The sequence below is a fragment of the Musca autumnalis genome, unplaced genomic scaffold (genome assembly GCF_047663935.1).
Source record: "Musca autumnalis isolate F117 unplaced genomic scaffold, ASM4766393v1 scaffold_1, whole genome shotgun sequence".
NCBI classification, from domain to species: Eukaryota; Metazoa; Arthropoda; class Insecta; order Diptera; family Muscidae; genus Musca; species Musca autumnalis.
This window is the reverse complement of record NW_027411644.1, coordinates 119,780,064-119,796,196: the sequence shown is the minus strand read 5'-3', so window position 1 is coordinate 119,796,196 and position 16,133 is coordinate 119,780,064. Positions and strand designations below refer to the sequence as shown.

General features: G+C 34.8%; 1 protein-coding gene across 3 annotated transcripts in view; it reads right to left on the bottom strand.

Annotated features, from left to right (window-relative positions):
• LOC141406153 (ras-like protein family member 10B) overlaps positions 1–16,133 on the bottom strand; it is a 129,747-nt gene that overhangs the window by 70,468 nt on the left and 43,146 nt on the right. Inside the window, exon 2 of one of the 3 annotated variants that reach the window (XM_073991289.1) lies at positions 11,362–11,840. The exons of 1 other annotated variant lie outside the window; for it this stretch is intronic. The gene's annotated coding sequence lies outside the window, so the exon portion shown is untranslated. The remainder of the gene's footprint in view (positions 1–11,361; positions 11,841–16,133) is intronic. One more of the 3 variants, XM_073991292.1, reaches the window with a different exon arrangement.

Sequence of the window (16,133 nt, the reverse complement as noted above, 5' to 3'; positions counted from 1 at the left end):
AAAGTATGGACCAAATCGGTTAACACCTTTAACAGTTCCGAACATTTTCGAACTTTTGTGGAGGAGGAACCTGAGGAGTGGACCGATATGGCCCATCTTCGAACATAAACTAAGTTTGGACAAAATATTACGAAGGACAAATTTTGGACCAAATCGGTTCATCCGTTCGAGAGTGCGCACCAGCCAGACAGACGGACGGACATTGCTAAAGCGAATCCAAATTGTCTGAAACGGATTTTGTCCAAACATACTTGGGGTCTAAAACCATTATTTCGATGAAGCATATTGAGCCTGTATGAAGGTGTATATACCCTCGTTAGCATAAATGCTGAGGGTATAATCAGGGCAAAATTTTAAGTCGATATAACCATGTCCGTCTGTCCGTCTCTTGAAATGAAATACAGCTCGCAATTTTTAAGATAAAGCTTTGTAATTTGGTATAGAAGCTTGAGTTACTGCTAGGATGTTTGGTATTGCAAATGAGCTATATCGGTCCACCTTTTGATATAACCCCCATAGAACAGTACCTCCCGAATTTCGGTTTTTTGAAGGTTGTGGCCTCAATATTCCACCGAAATAACTGAAATTTGTTATTTAGTCTACCGTGGGGTTATTAAATATTCCAGAAGAGACTTATCAGTATAGGTTCACGTCTTCCTATAGCCCCCATAGAAGCGTAGCTCTTGATTTTCGGTATTTTGAAGGTTTTAGCCTTACCGAAATATCTGAAATTTGGTATTTAGTCTTTTTTGAGTCTAAAAACTTTTCGCCAGAATTTTGTCGGTATAGATTGAAGTTTTGATATAGCCTCCTTAGAACGGTTCCTCCCGAATTTCGGTATTTTGAAGGTTAGGACATGTTGTATTTAGTCTTCTTCATGAACGAAAGGTAACTAATTGTTACATTTCACTTCAATACAATTCGTGGTGGAGGGTATAACAAGTTCGTCCCGGCCGAACCATTTTTACTTTTTTCTATTGTATTTGTTGTACTCTCTCTCTCATATTTATTTTAATTAATAAGTTATCCTTTTACATTGGAACCCCTTTTACTCTCTCTCGCTCTTATTTATTCACTCTGTCCATTTGTTGTTTACATTCATCCATCGGTTTGTATGTGCGTATGTGTCTTTGCGAATGCTTGTCTATTCGAGTGATCATTTTGGAACATTCTAAATGGAGGACGTTGCATATGTCTATTCATCAATGTGCGAGTATAAATACGGGAGTGTACAGGTGGGCGAGTTAAGTTGTAATTCAGACTAAGAACTAGAACTGTTAGTTAGAGAACAAGTAAAGGAAAGATGTGTGCTTACTATAGTTAAACAGTGTGCTTAGTAAAGAAATAAAATCTTGCGTGAATAACGTCAATATAGCTTTGTAGAATCGTAATCTAACCAAACATCATTTTATTTGGTACAAATCGTATCGGGGAATAAAACAACGTCTTCACGAGATACATTTAAACCTAATTCCGTAACAATACATTATAGGGTCGCAAATGATTATTTCAATGTGTTACAAACAAATTTAATATCCCCCATGCTATGGTGGAACGTATAAGAATAAATGTCGTGATGATTAGTGTCCACAGTGGAACATCCGATAGACTTCAGGTGACCAAAAATGCAAATAAACAATGTCTGTTCAGTTTATTTAGACTCTAATGCCAAAAATAATTTTTGTCGACTTTTTAATTTAAAATTTGTAACAGACATATTTTGATGGTATAATATATTTTTAACAATTCAAAAATATGTATCTGACATGAATGAACCAAGGTCACCTGTTCGATGAATTAGAATGGGTAAGTGTACGTTTTGTCATTTTTACAAAAATTTTAAAGAATCTCTTTCTAACAATCCAGACAACAACAGTTATGCTGTCGCAATAATATTTATTTTTAACAAACCCACATCTTTCAACAAAAAGTGCTGCTGCCTCTATACCTGATTCGAAAGCAAAAGTGCAAATCAATGTAAATTACCCAGTATTGATGTCATGAACGACTGATGGTTGGCTTCCAGGAAACGGTTCCCAAACAAGGTAAGCCATGGCATTTTATAACGTAAATAAATGAATCGAAATACCAAATAAAAAGTAAAAGCATAGCAATCATGCTAACCTAAACGACAATTTATGACCAATCATGCAACCATTGAAGCGAACAAAGAAATCCTTACATCAATAAAAAAAGGAAAACACACAAAAAAAAAAAACGTCGGGGAGGATTACTGTAAACTCACAAAACTAAGTTGGAAAGCATTTTCCACACTTAAATTGAAATCCTTAAATTTGGAGGTGTATTGAAATTCAATACGTATACATATTTATTTATATCCAGGGTTATTTAAAAATTTGTAAAATGTTCGAGGGGATAATTAATTAAATTGTGTTTTGAATTGCCATAAAATTTCATATTTACGGTTTGTGGGTAAAATGTAGATACATGTTTTTTTGTGACTGTCCGTGTTATGCCAAAATATCTTATCATACGATACTTCAGCCGCACAGGGGTTCAGGGTGTTTCTGGTCAAAACTCTGTAACTTTTGAACGGATAGAAATATTTACATAATTCTTTTTTGTTGGATAGATAACACTTTCAGCTTTTCGACACATTAAAAGCCACCAAATTCGGCCTAGCGGTTGCAGAGAAAGTTAAAATTTTGAGTTTTTTTATATTTTGCATCAAAATATGAGCGTTTTTGAGTTTTTCATATGTTCTTACCATTTAAATAAGGTCAACCTTCAATAAAGAAACAATAAAAATACAAAAAAAAAAAAAAAAAAATAAAATAATTTTTTTTTGGCAAACATTTTTTAAAAAATTTTGTTCAAAAAATTTATTTTTTATTTAAAAAAAAGAGAGCTTTTGTTTTTGAAATGAAAATTTTTAATACACATTTTTTCCATTACACAAGGCAACCCAACAAAACAACATTACTCGAAAGAACATCACATTTGAATTATAAATTCTTGTGTAGCCACTGGAGAATAAATGAAACTTGATTCTCTTGAAAATAATGAAGGTTTATGCTAATTATTAGTAGAGTAAATTTTCTGCCATCTTGCCATGATTTGTGGAAGAAGCACTCCGTTCCATAACTCCACAAATCATGCTAAAAATTTTGGTAAATAATCGTCACACAATTTGAAATTTTCGGGAAATCTATATTTTATAAAATTTATCTATGTTCGGAGACCCATTTCTATGGCTTATTAACTCACGGTTTGTAGAGATATTGACATTTTATGGTTTTAACCCTATGATGATGTTATTATCTCCTGCAGTAAATGTGGTCTTCCTTTCACCTCCATTCCATTTAAAGCGGTTGCATGGAAAGTGCAGAATGTGTTTTACTTCAAAATATCCCCAACGACGTTTAGCTAATTTATTCATTAAATTCCCTAAGAAACTTTTAATTGGTACCTTATCTTTATAATAGTTGCTTTCTCCTTTTACTTCGTTGTTATAGGATAAATTTCCCTTCTTTGTGTTGACACTGATTATGACAATGGATTTGACCTACATCCACGATTACAAAACAAAGCCCACACCGAATTGTAATGATTTAATTATAAAGAAACCAAAACAATGACAATATAATTCATTTTATGCTTCATGCTAAGTCTGTTCCGCTGGCTTGAATTGGTGGCATTACACAGCAATATAAATATATTTACCTCATCCACTTAATATTAGAATCCTCACTTAATTAGACACTCGCAAAAAGCAACCTGATGAACGATTTGACTACTACCCATCATTGCTCAGGTTTACGCACAATTTAATCCTTCAAATGAATTTCCATGCTTTGAACGCAGCAACTTATTAAATGTTCGTTTAGTCCAACAGCAGCATTAACAATAACAACAGCAACAACATGACAACAGTTAAGCCAAGTATTTGCGTGGCGCAACATCTAAATCACAAAATGCCAACGCCAATAATCCCAACGTGCTCTCAAAGTCGCATAGTGAAAAAGCAACAGGATCTAATTAGCATGGGAAATAGCAAAATGTGGAGTGAATAGATCTGGTTGGCCATGAAAAATCCGCGAATTCATTGTTCGAAATATTCGATTTTTAAAGACTATTGCCACTACAACACGTTTTAACTTATGGTCGGCATTTATGGTAGTTGAGTGTTTGTTTGAATTACATATGTATGAGTGCATTTTAAAGGGTATTGGCATTCAATTAAATTGTTCATTTGTAAATACCCTGCCAGCAATTGGAAGTGAGTTTCGCACTCCCTCGCCTAAGAGGTCACTCCGGAGACACCCCAAGGAAGATCGTCGGTGAATTACACAAACAATTTCTATAGCCTTATTGTGATTACGTTTTATCGCGTATGCCGACACTTCGGAGTGACTTCTGAGTGACTTCCAAGACGATTGTTTACATTTATTTAATGATTCAACAAATTTGAACAAATATAGAACATTTTCTATCTGATGATTATATGAGACGGTGGTGCAGTGGTAAGCACACTCGCTTTGCACTCTGAAGGTCCGGGTTCGCTTCCCAAGTCAGGCAAAAAACATCACATTTTTAAAATGACAAAATTAATGTGGACGGAAATTGCAAAGAATAATTTCTCTAAACGAGAAGAGAAATAAAAAAATAAATAAAAATAAAAAATATTAAAAAAATAAATAAAAATAAAAAATTTAAATAAAAATAAATAGAAAAAAATATTAATAGAAAAAATAAATAGAAAAAAATATTTTATTAATTTCTAGAACTATCGCGAAAATGATCTTCTAGAAGTGTCGCTGGAGTGACTTTCAAGACGACACCCCGGCGTGGTTCATTTCTTCACAACGGAGGTCACTTCAGGGTGACTTCTGCGACTATCGCCGCGACTGTTTTCATCGCTCTGGGCGACACGCCTAAGTCACTTCCGCGATAGTTTTTGCTTGCAGGGTAATGGCATAATCACTACTAACTATACATATGTAGAAATTTTTGGCATCGTGTCGACGCGACAAGAGGGGCCCAAATAGTGCTCAAAAACGCTTGAATAACTCCACACTTAAAAGTTTTTGCCTTTTTAGCGGCGAATGCCATTATTTGTGAGACTTTTAATTAATTTAATTAATCGAGCTTTATGACCTAAGGAGATTACATTGAAAAATTGATATCTAGCGAAGTCCTACACACCATCAACCGCTATGCGACAATCGTTTCGTTAGCTGGCATATTAGATGTTGTTGTTGCTTGGGCTCCAAATGGCGAAAATTGTCTAGCAACAACAACATCTAATATGCCTGAGCATTGATGCCAGATAAGTTTGGTCGAAAATCGTCAATTTTCGGGAGCCAAAATCGTCAAATCGGCAAAATAGTATTTCAAATTGTCAAAAAATCGGCAAATACAATGACTTGTATTTCAGTTCAAATTATTACTGTATAAGATAAAAAATAACAATTAATAAAAGAAAACAGTTTTGTGAATGACCAAATGACCACCTACGAAGCACTGTTTTTGAAAAAACGGTGTTCACTATCATAATATATTTTTTTTGGCTTATTGAGTACAGGGATGTTTGGGGAACAATTATACCATAATATTAATAATTGATTATATTTAAACGTACTATAATAAGGTGATAGATTTATGTATAGTTGTCTTTCAGTGGTCAGTGCTACCAATCACAATATTCACACAAAACGCAAATTTTATGTGAAAAAGTTGTCATAACTAAAAATCGGCCAATCTGGCATCACTGTGCCTGAGGATATAGGTCCTATAGCCCATCATCGAACTTGACCTGCCTACAAAGGAACCACAGATTTTCTCAAAATTTGAACGTCCTATATCCATTTTTGTGGATGCTAGAGTGACTTCTGAGTGATACTTTTTACCCTCAGCCTTCGGAACTCGACTTAATTAACTAACTTTAAAAGAAAAGTGTTTACACCTGGAAAGTTTTTGAGGATTTTGAAACTACAAAGTTCATAGATGAGGAAAATCAAAAAAATTGTCGGAGGGATTTTTAAATAAATCGAGGTCAAGGTCACATTTTGGGGTTATTTTAGGTTTTCCGGATTTTGATAGGAAATCGCAAGTCCATTTGAAATGGGATTAAGGAAAATGTTGTAGCTGATTGGCCTTTATAATTTTTTCCTGGGTTTTACCATTTTTGAAATATAAAAGATCAGGTCAAATTTTTAAGGTTTTTTATGTTTAAAGGATTTAGCTTGGAACCCAATTCTATCGAAATGGGATTAAGGAAAATGTTGTAGATGTTGAAGAAATGTCTCTACAAGATTGGCCTTTATGAATTTGTCTTAGGTTTTACCATTTTTGAGATATGGAAGTTCAAATTGGTCCAATTTACGAACTGCTTCGCCTGCTTTCTGAAAATGCTAGTTATGCAATTGTTTTATAAGGAGGCAATGCAGTCAGTGCATTGTTCCAATTTGAACATCTATATTTCAGATATAGAAAGGTGTTAAGTTTGGCCAGGACGAACTTTTTATACTGTGTTGAAGTGAATAAGAACAATTAGTTTCATTTCATTTATGAAAGTACTAAGCTCTTCCTCTTATTGCAGGAGTGGTATATCCCAACTGATAAAGCTTCGGGGCGTCATCGTAGTTCTTTCCAAAACATGGACCAATATTTACAATTTTCAGAATTGAGCTTTTGAACTCCTGCCAATACACAATATTAAATTACAGCAATCTTTGTTCGAAAATTTGGCAAAAAAGCTTCGAAATGCATAAAATTGGGCAATACCGGATAGACTTAAACCTGGATATATGTATATGCATTGTTTGTTTGCGATTAAGTTTTCTATCTTCTGGGAACACAAAATTCCATTAGCGACCAATTCGGTAGAAAAATGTGACTAAAATCGTCATAAAACCTTAAATGATGGCTCCTCTTATATGGGAGCTATACCAAATTTAAGATGCAAAATTTACAAAATTTATGATGCAAAAAAGAACGTGTTACCAGTTAAATCATAAGGAGGATGAATAATTTAAGAAGAATATCACTGTGTGTAATTTTTTGAGTCATGTTTCATTAACCATATTCTGACTCCACCGTGGGATAGAACACCAAAAATAAGAAGACACGTGTTTCGCCGTTTTTTCCTATCTCATTAACTTTCGCGGTTATAGGCCTCCAAAGGTTTGAGGCTTTGATGTAAAAAGGGTCATTTAGTCTGGACTATATCTTCCAAACCGTTAAGAAATTTGAATTTATCTCGGAGGCAAAGTTGTAGCTCTTGTCTTAAAGAACAAACATTGTGAACACATATAACCCATCAAACTTCATCTGCAAGGCCAAAATCGCCATTGTCAAATGTCTTTTAAAAATTTTCTCAAGTTTTGTTATACAGCTAACAAACAGATCAAATTTGAAGCAAACAACCAACTACAAAAATGTACCTCAGATCTCAATAAACATCTTTCTAGAATATACGAACCCTGAAGGAACAGGTCTTAATGGTCAAAATAGCAAAACAATTGCGATTTTTATCCTCTTTTCTCGGCTTCTGCTCCATAGATATTAAACCGTTCAAAATTCAAGAAAACAATATACCACAATAGTGTCGCAAAGGCTTCAATAAACAACTTTCTGGAATATGCGAAATGTCTATGAACGGTTCTTAATGGTAAAACTAGCAAAAATCTTTTGAAAATATCCAATTTTTATACTTTTTTCTCCGACTCTGGTACAAAGATACACAACCGCCCAAAAATTAAGTATACAGTCAACTACAAAATTGTACCTACGATTTCAATTTTGAACGTTTTAATATCTATGGAGCAGAAGCCAAGAAAAGAGGATAAAAATCGCAATTGTTTTGCTATTTTCACCATTAAGACCTGTTCCTTCAGGGTTCGTATATTCTAGGAAGATGTTTATTGAGATCTGAGGTACATTTTTGTAGTTGGTTGTTTGCTTCAAATTTGATCGGTTTGATAGCTGTATAGAGACAAATTTTAAAAGAAATTTGACAATGGCGATTTTGACCTAGCAGATGAAGTTTGATGGTTTATATGTGTTCACAATTTTTGTTCTTTAAGACAAGAGCTACAATTTTGCCTCTGAGATAAATTCAAATTTCCTAACGGTTTGGAAGATATAGTCCTGACTAAATGACCCTTTTTACATCAAAGCCTCAAACCTTTGGAGGCCTATAACCGCGAAAGTTGATGAGATAGGGAAAAACCGCGAGACACGTGTCTTCTCATTTTTGGTGTCAGAATATGGTTAATAATTTTCGTGTTGTACAGTGTATTTATAATATATGTGGTAAGTATTGATATCTATCTTGACACAATTCATTATCGCGTAATTTCATTAAACTTCTATACAATTCATTTCAGGAACTTTTGAATGACCTGAAGGACCCACGAGAAGGACCCACACAAAACATTCCAAGGACCAAATAAACATAAGTCGCTGTGTCAAGTAGTCATACACTAGTTCCAGTATCAAGGATCAAGATCTCTATATATATATATATATATATATATATATATATATATATATATATATATAAGTATATATAAGATTATATTGTCCTTTGTAAAATATTTGCACTCCATGTATTAAAATAAAGTGTGGCTAATGCATACATGCATTAACCCATTTATCTGACTTCAAGTTACTAGTATTTTTGGCTATCATTTCTGACTACCGAATTGACTGGTTACTCGTAATGCACTGAGAAGACAATTGCCTTTCACATGTCTATCGAATTGGGTGGTTACTGGTAATGTAGTGAGGGGACAATAGACCCCTTCCTATGACATCCCCTTGTTAAATTCACCAGTCTATAACATTGCGAGTAGATTGGGTGGTAACTAGGGGTGTTTACCAGTAGCCAGCATTCCCTAGTTACCCGAACAACTGGGTAATTTCTTCAAAATAATAAATGAAACCACATTTGAAAGGTATCTATAAAATTTTTATTATGTTAAGATTTTCGGTGTTTTTCGCGAGTTTACGTTCTACTCGACAGCTACAAAGCAGGTGAGTAATTTTGACATTCTCTTTCTACAAAAGACAGTCATTTCGAAATACATAAACCAGTTTATATGGAAAAGTGTACGTTTACTTGTTATTTTGTATGGCTTGTCGGTCGCATAGATTTTCGTTTCGATGGTGTTTACATGAACAGAATATGATTTGTTTTCCACTTCGGAAGCGCAAGAAATATCAAATTTCAGTATTCCGGTTGAATAATGTGGCTAAAACTTTCAAACCGAAAACCGGAGGGTACCGTTCTATGGGCGCTTTATGAAGGCGTGGACCTATACCGACAAATTTTAAGTGGATAGTTTTATAACCTCAAGGACGACTAAATATCAAATTTCAGCCTTTTCGGAGGGATAATGAGGCTAAAGCCATCAAAATAACGAAAATCGGGAGGTACGCTTCTATGGGGACTATATCAAAACGTGGACCGGTATAGCCCATTTTCAATACCAAACATCCTAAGAGTAATAGAAACTTTTATATCAAATTACAAAGCTTGAAAATTGCGAGCTGTATATTGATTTCAACAGACGGACGAACGGACAGACGAACATGGTTATATCGACTTAGAATTTTATGCTGATCAAGAATATATATACGTTATAGGGCCTCCGACGAATATTTCGATGTGTTACAAATGGAATGACAAATTTAATATAAATGGTAAAACCTAGGAAAAAGTCATTAAGGCCAATCTGGTAAAGAATTTTCACAGCTTTAACATTTTCTCCAATCCCATTTCGATAGAACTTGCGGGTTCCAAGCAAAATCTCGAAAACCTACAAAATCCTAAACTGTGACCTTTGACATCTATTTATTTCTAAATCCCTCTGACGATTTTTTGTTGTTTTTTGATTTTTCTCATCTATGAACATTGCAGTTTCAGAATTCGCAAAAACTTCCAGATAAACGCCATACTATGGCGGAGGGTATAAAAATTTAGTTGAATGCCTCTCCATGCTCTCACACTTTCCCAGAATTATGAATCGCATTAAAACAGTGTTGAGCGAAATCGCGAGAGAAGAATATTTATTTATGCATTTTTCTTGACGTTTTTTTTATTTATATCAATATATTTTAAACATAATTGTCGCCTAAAGTCATTGATAATCATAATTAATAAATTTAATTGATAAAAATTGCATAAACGTTGATTAGTTGATGGTTCAAAAAACTAAGAGAAATTGACACCAACTTTAAAGTTGCCTAATGCTCATTATTGCATTAAAACATGACATAAGTTTGCTTCATAATGATGTTTTATGAACGTGGCTGTTACTGAAGATGTGAAATACCCACGATCATTTCAGAGGGTTAAGAGAATTTATCAATCACTTCACATTGATTGCAAATCGCTTTTTAGTGACCAAAATGTAACTGTAACGCTTGAACGGACAGAAATGTTTTAAAGTTGTTTCTTTGTTGTATATGGAAAGTCTTAAGGCCTTGGCACATACAGGCACATACGGTCCCTTGTGAGTTGTGTCACGCGTCAAAAACAACAACCACATAAAAATGTGATGTGATGCCAAGTTTTTTCTTGGAGTTTTAATGTGGTTGTCATAAAGCTGCCCTCAACGGACCGTATGTGCCGAACCCTTTAAGTATTCTTCTTAACAAACATTTACTCAACACCAGTGATTGTAGTGGAACTTAGGGTTCTCAATGTCAGCGAACGTAAAAATACTTTATGAAACATTTCCCATGGTTTCGTTTCGTACTTTTCATAGGAACAATACAAAACATAACCCACATTGACCGAACTCGCTGTTTAGTTTCGTTTTGTTACATTCGTGATTGCGAACAAAACGAATGGCGAAAATTTTTCAATTCCACAACAATAGATAGAAAATGAAAAGTTCAAAACACATTTGAATGATTCAGAAACGCTTGGTGGTTGATAAAACATCCACCGTAGTATGTTCACAGTATGTTGATGTTAGCTTATAGAGTTGTTAAGCAACCAAATGTGTATGTGTGTCTGGATGTGGCATTAATCATGTCGCACATCAAATGTTTGCAAATAAATCTTTTTGTTTCGTTCGTGAATGAAACAACTCGGCACAGCATAGGCGAAGTAAATTTCAACAATATTACGGTTTTCATCTTTTTGCATTGAAAAGTTTGTGGTTTTATTTTTTTTCTTGAGAATGAAACGATTCGGAGACAAATTATATAACACAGCAGTCCTTCCTCAAATCCAATTTGTGAAACTAAAATAACTGGAGGTGGACTGCACATACCAAAGGGTTTAGAATTTTTATTTTGGTTATGCAATTTGTTTAAACAATAATATTGTTACTACAATTTCGTCCGATACAGTATTTAAATAAGTAATCTAAAAGCTAAACAAACCTTTGATTAAATGTCGATTCGTGGTGGTGGTGGTGTTGATGATGGGATGCGGTTAGTACTAGCTATGATAGGATGTTTCAAAGTTCCTGCTGTTACTGCTACTTCTGCTGCCACTTCCACTGCCAATTTGCCTCAATCTCTGACTCGGTATGTGTGTGTGCTTTTGTTGTGGTTTCTAATTCATTGCCAGTACAAACACTTGAGCTAAACAACGATACACACTCGGCACCATTTCATGTTCGGTCCTTTGTCTGATCCGCTTGCAGGCTTTGTGCTTGGTTGTTGATTTGTTGAATTGTTTGTGTGTATATTTTTGCCGTTGTAGTTGTTGGTGTAGTATTGAAAACTGAGCCAAGGCAATTCATCAATATTCGAAACTTTATTTGTTTTAAAGGATTTCCTTTCTTCTTGCTTTTTTGTCGAGGATGTTGTTGTTTATTCTTGTTGGGTGTAAAACAAAGAATGCCAATCGAACTGAACTGAAGAAGAAAATGGAAATGGGAAATTAAAATGGGAAAATAAATACTGGCCTTCGATTAAATAAATACAAATATATATTTTTATTTTATTTTTTGATGGAAAAGATTTAACATCTTTATATTGCAATAGAGAGAATGATGATCCATCTGCAGGAAACTTTTCAGGTTAAGGATATGTTTTGATAAATGTGATTTTTATGATCGCTAATACAATGTTTTGTATTTACATTCAGTTAGACAACTATATGTTTACACATGATAATTATTTTAACGAATAAATGGTTAACTATAACAAATTCATTGAATGATGTTGGGGGTTTGGTTAATGTATGTATGTTGCCTTACCTGTTAAGACAACATCAAGGCAAGAAATGCAGACCAAACACAAAACCAAATGTTTGCAAGACTATGTATGCAGTGTTATAAAATCGTTGCTTTTCCTACGATTTTTTTTACAAAAAATATAAGTTTTGTGTGTTCATAATGTTAAACCTTGACGCAAATATATAATATTTCATTTTTGAATTTTTATGAATTTCTTTTCCTAGTGATCTCTGCATGTCCCCTAACCTGTGGTACTCTGGCATCCACAAAAATTGAGATAGGATAAATGGAAAGATACGTCATTTTTTGGTATAGCCCTCATATTGTTGTACTGCAGAAGAATAAATACCGAAAAAACAATGTCGCTAACCTTCAAAATACCGAAATTCGGGAGGTACCGTTCTATAGGGGCTATATAAAAACATCGATCTATACTGACACATTTCTGGCGGAAAATGTTTAGACTCAAAGAAGACTAAATACCAAATTTCCGATATGTTGGTAAGATAATATGGCTGAAATCAAAAAATACCGAAAATCAAGAGGTACGCTTCTATGGAGGATATAGAAAGACGCGGACCTATTTTTCTTCTGGAATATTTTATAACCCCATGGAAGACTAAATATTGACATCACAACCTTCAGAATTAAGAAAATCGGCAGGTACCGTTCTATGATGACTATTTCGAAACGTGCACCTATACCGACGAATTTCGGTCGGAAAGATTTTTACCTCCAACGTTGACTAAATACCAAATTTCAGTCATTTTGGTGGGTTGTTGTGGACACAACCTTCAAAATATCGAAAATCGGGAGGTACCGTTCTATAGAAGCGATATGAAGGCGTGGAACTATACCTACAAATTTCAGGTGGAAAGTTTTTTACCCCCGATGTAGACTAAGTACCAAATTTCAGCCATTTCGGTGGAATATTGAGGCCACAAACTACAAAATACCGAAAATTGATATGTACCGTTCTATGTGTGCTACATGAAGGCGAGGACCTATACCGACAAATTTAGAGGGGAAAGTTGAACACCCCAAAGAAGACCAAATACAAAATTTTAGCCATTTCGATGGATTTTTGTGGCCATAACCTTCACCATACCAAAAATCGGGAGGTACCGTTCTGTGGGGGCTATATTAAGCGGTGACCTGTACTGACGAATTTCCGGGGGAAAGTTTTGTACCCCTCACGAAGACTAAATACCAAATTTCAGCCATTTCGGAGCAATATTGAGGTCATAAGCGCTATATGAAGGCGAGGACCTATAACTACAAATTTGGAGAAGAAAGTTGAACACCCCCAACAAAGACTAAATACCAAATTTTAGCCATTTCGATGGATTATTGTGGCCATAACCTTGAAAATACCGAAAATCGGGAGGTACCGTTCTGTGGGGGCTATATCAAAACATGGACCGATATACCCCATTTGTAATACCAAACAACCTAGGAGTAATAGAAATTACAAAGCTCTATCTTGAAAATTGCGAGCTGGATCTTGATTTCAACAGACGGACGGACAGACGGACATGGTTAAATCGACTTAGAATTTCACCCTGATCAAGATATATATATACTTTATAGGGTATCCGACGAATAGTTTGATGTGTTACAAACGGATTGACTAATTTAATTATACCCTCCATATTATGGTGGAGGGTATAATAAAACAAGTAAGCAAAGGCTATACTCGGACGGGCCGACCATGTGACACCCTACACCACAACCTTTAGAAATTATTTTTCAACAAATCAACATTCCTTTTGGGAACAAATTATTTTCTCTCATATCAAAGAATGCACCCCGATTCATACTGATTCAATGACATGGTACCTACAGTTTATCGCTGACCACGAACGGCGTGTCCTAAGATACCACTTGTAGAGTTACATGGCTGAAATGCTCAGAAAACAACATTACTGATGTGTTGAAAAATTGATGTCGCCTGGCCAGGAAATGTTTGTGCAAAAATTATTATCATATAATTCTAATAAATATTCTAACATTGGAAAATTGACATTGTTTAGCCCCTTCTGCTACATCATTAAATTTTCTTTGAATATCAGTTTTTTTGGAATAAAAATATTCCCAGTTACAATGACACTCCTCCAATTTATTGAACACTACAAATGCTACATAAAAATTGTCAAAAGGAAAATTCTGAAATTATTGAAGATCTATCGTCCAAAAATTTTACACTTGTGCCATACTTATGCTTGATAATGCACACGGTTTTGTGCTTTTCAGGGTGATATCATTGTGATAGGATGAAGCCAAGGTTTGCACTATTATAATACGCGAACTATTGTAGTTTACCGCGAACTATGACTATTGCTTGAACAAATTAAGCGTTTTTGAACAAAGCTCAAAAATTTGACAACAAAAATGGATTAAAATAGGTAAAACACGTTGAAGCTAAAGAGGTTTTTTACGTTGTTATTCGATTGCTGGATAAACCATTCAAATGACGGACATGCTGACATTTTGATCTTAGGTGTTTGTTTTTCCTATTGGGATGCGCATTTGGGTATTTCAAAAAGCCAATATTAAAACAAGTGAGAAAAGGCTATAGTCGGTACGGGGCCGACTATGTGATACCCTACACCACTACCCCTGTGCATAATCTTTTCACTCGAAAACATTTCTTTTACGGAGATACGAAAGTTTTCAACTATGTATCTGGCTTTTATACCAAATGACCTAAGGCGAACTGAACCAAAATAATTAATATTTAATTTTATATTTGACCACTATCGACATCACCAACATCAACATGCTTCTATCTCTGTGAGAAAATTTCGTGATGATCCGATCAAAATTCCGACCTGTAGTGTGATTGCAGAAAAAGTGGAAAAAAGGGATGCATTACGGACTATTGCGATATCCTATTTTTTGACCACCTACGCCAATCTAATTTGCATAATTTTAAAGATGGGATTTTCTACTTTGTTAGTCAGGCTTTGCTTTTAGAAGGTCCCCAACCAAAGGTGTGATATCCGTCATAATTAATAAAATCGCAAAAAGGAAAAGTTGGGTTCTATTAGCGACTATTGCGATATCATCGTTGTGTGACCACCTACGACAACCTACGTTACATCGTTTCAAAGGTGATATTTTCTACTTTCATTGCCAAGTTTTGCTTTTTTTATACCACTTGTAAACGCTGAGATATTTGCTTTGGAATAAAATGTAGACTTTTTCTCCAAATAACTGTTTTGCTCATTCCGACCCCTAATTATTATCCTACCATCACCAAAATCAATAGGCTTCTTCCCCTCTGGGACCCCCATCAACACCCAAAATTTCGTGACGATCTGATCAAAATTGCGACCTGTAGCGTGATTTCCAAAAAAATGGAAAAATGGGATGTATTACCGGCTATTGAAATATCTCCGTTATTTGGTCACCTACGTCGACCTAGTTTGCATCGTTGTAAAGATGGGATCTTCTACTTTCATTGTATGGCTTTGCTTTTGAAAAGTCCCCAACCAAAGCTGTGATATTCGTCATTATAATTCAAATCGCAAGAATGAAAATTTGGGTTTTATTAGCGTCTATTGTAATATCTTCGTTGTTTGATCACCTACGAAAACTTATTTTACATCATTAGAAAGGTGATATTTTCTACTTTTATTGCCAGGTCTTGCTTTTGGTATACAACATATAGAAGCTGAGATATTCGCTTTGGAAAAAACGTTGTCTTTTTATCCACATAAGTTTTTCCGACCCCTGAATATTATCCGACCATCACCATAATCAATAGGCTTCTTCCCCTCCGGGACCCTCATCAACACCCAAAATTTCGTGACGATCCGATCAAAATTGCGACCTGTAGCGTGATTACAAGGTTTAGATGGACAGACGGACGGACTGACGGACGGACACACATAGTCAGATCAACTCAGCTCGTCGAGACATTCATTTTGGTATATATAAGTATGGGTCTACGACCATTATTTCAAT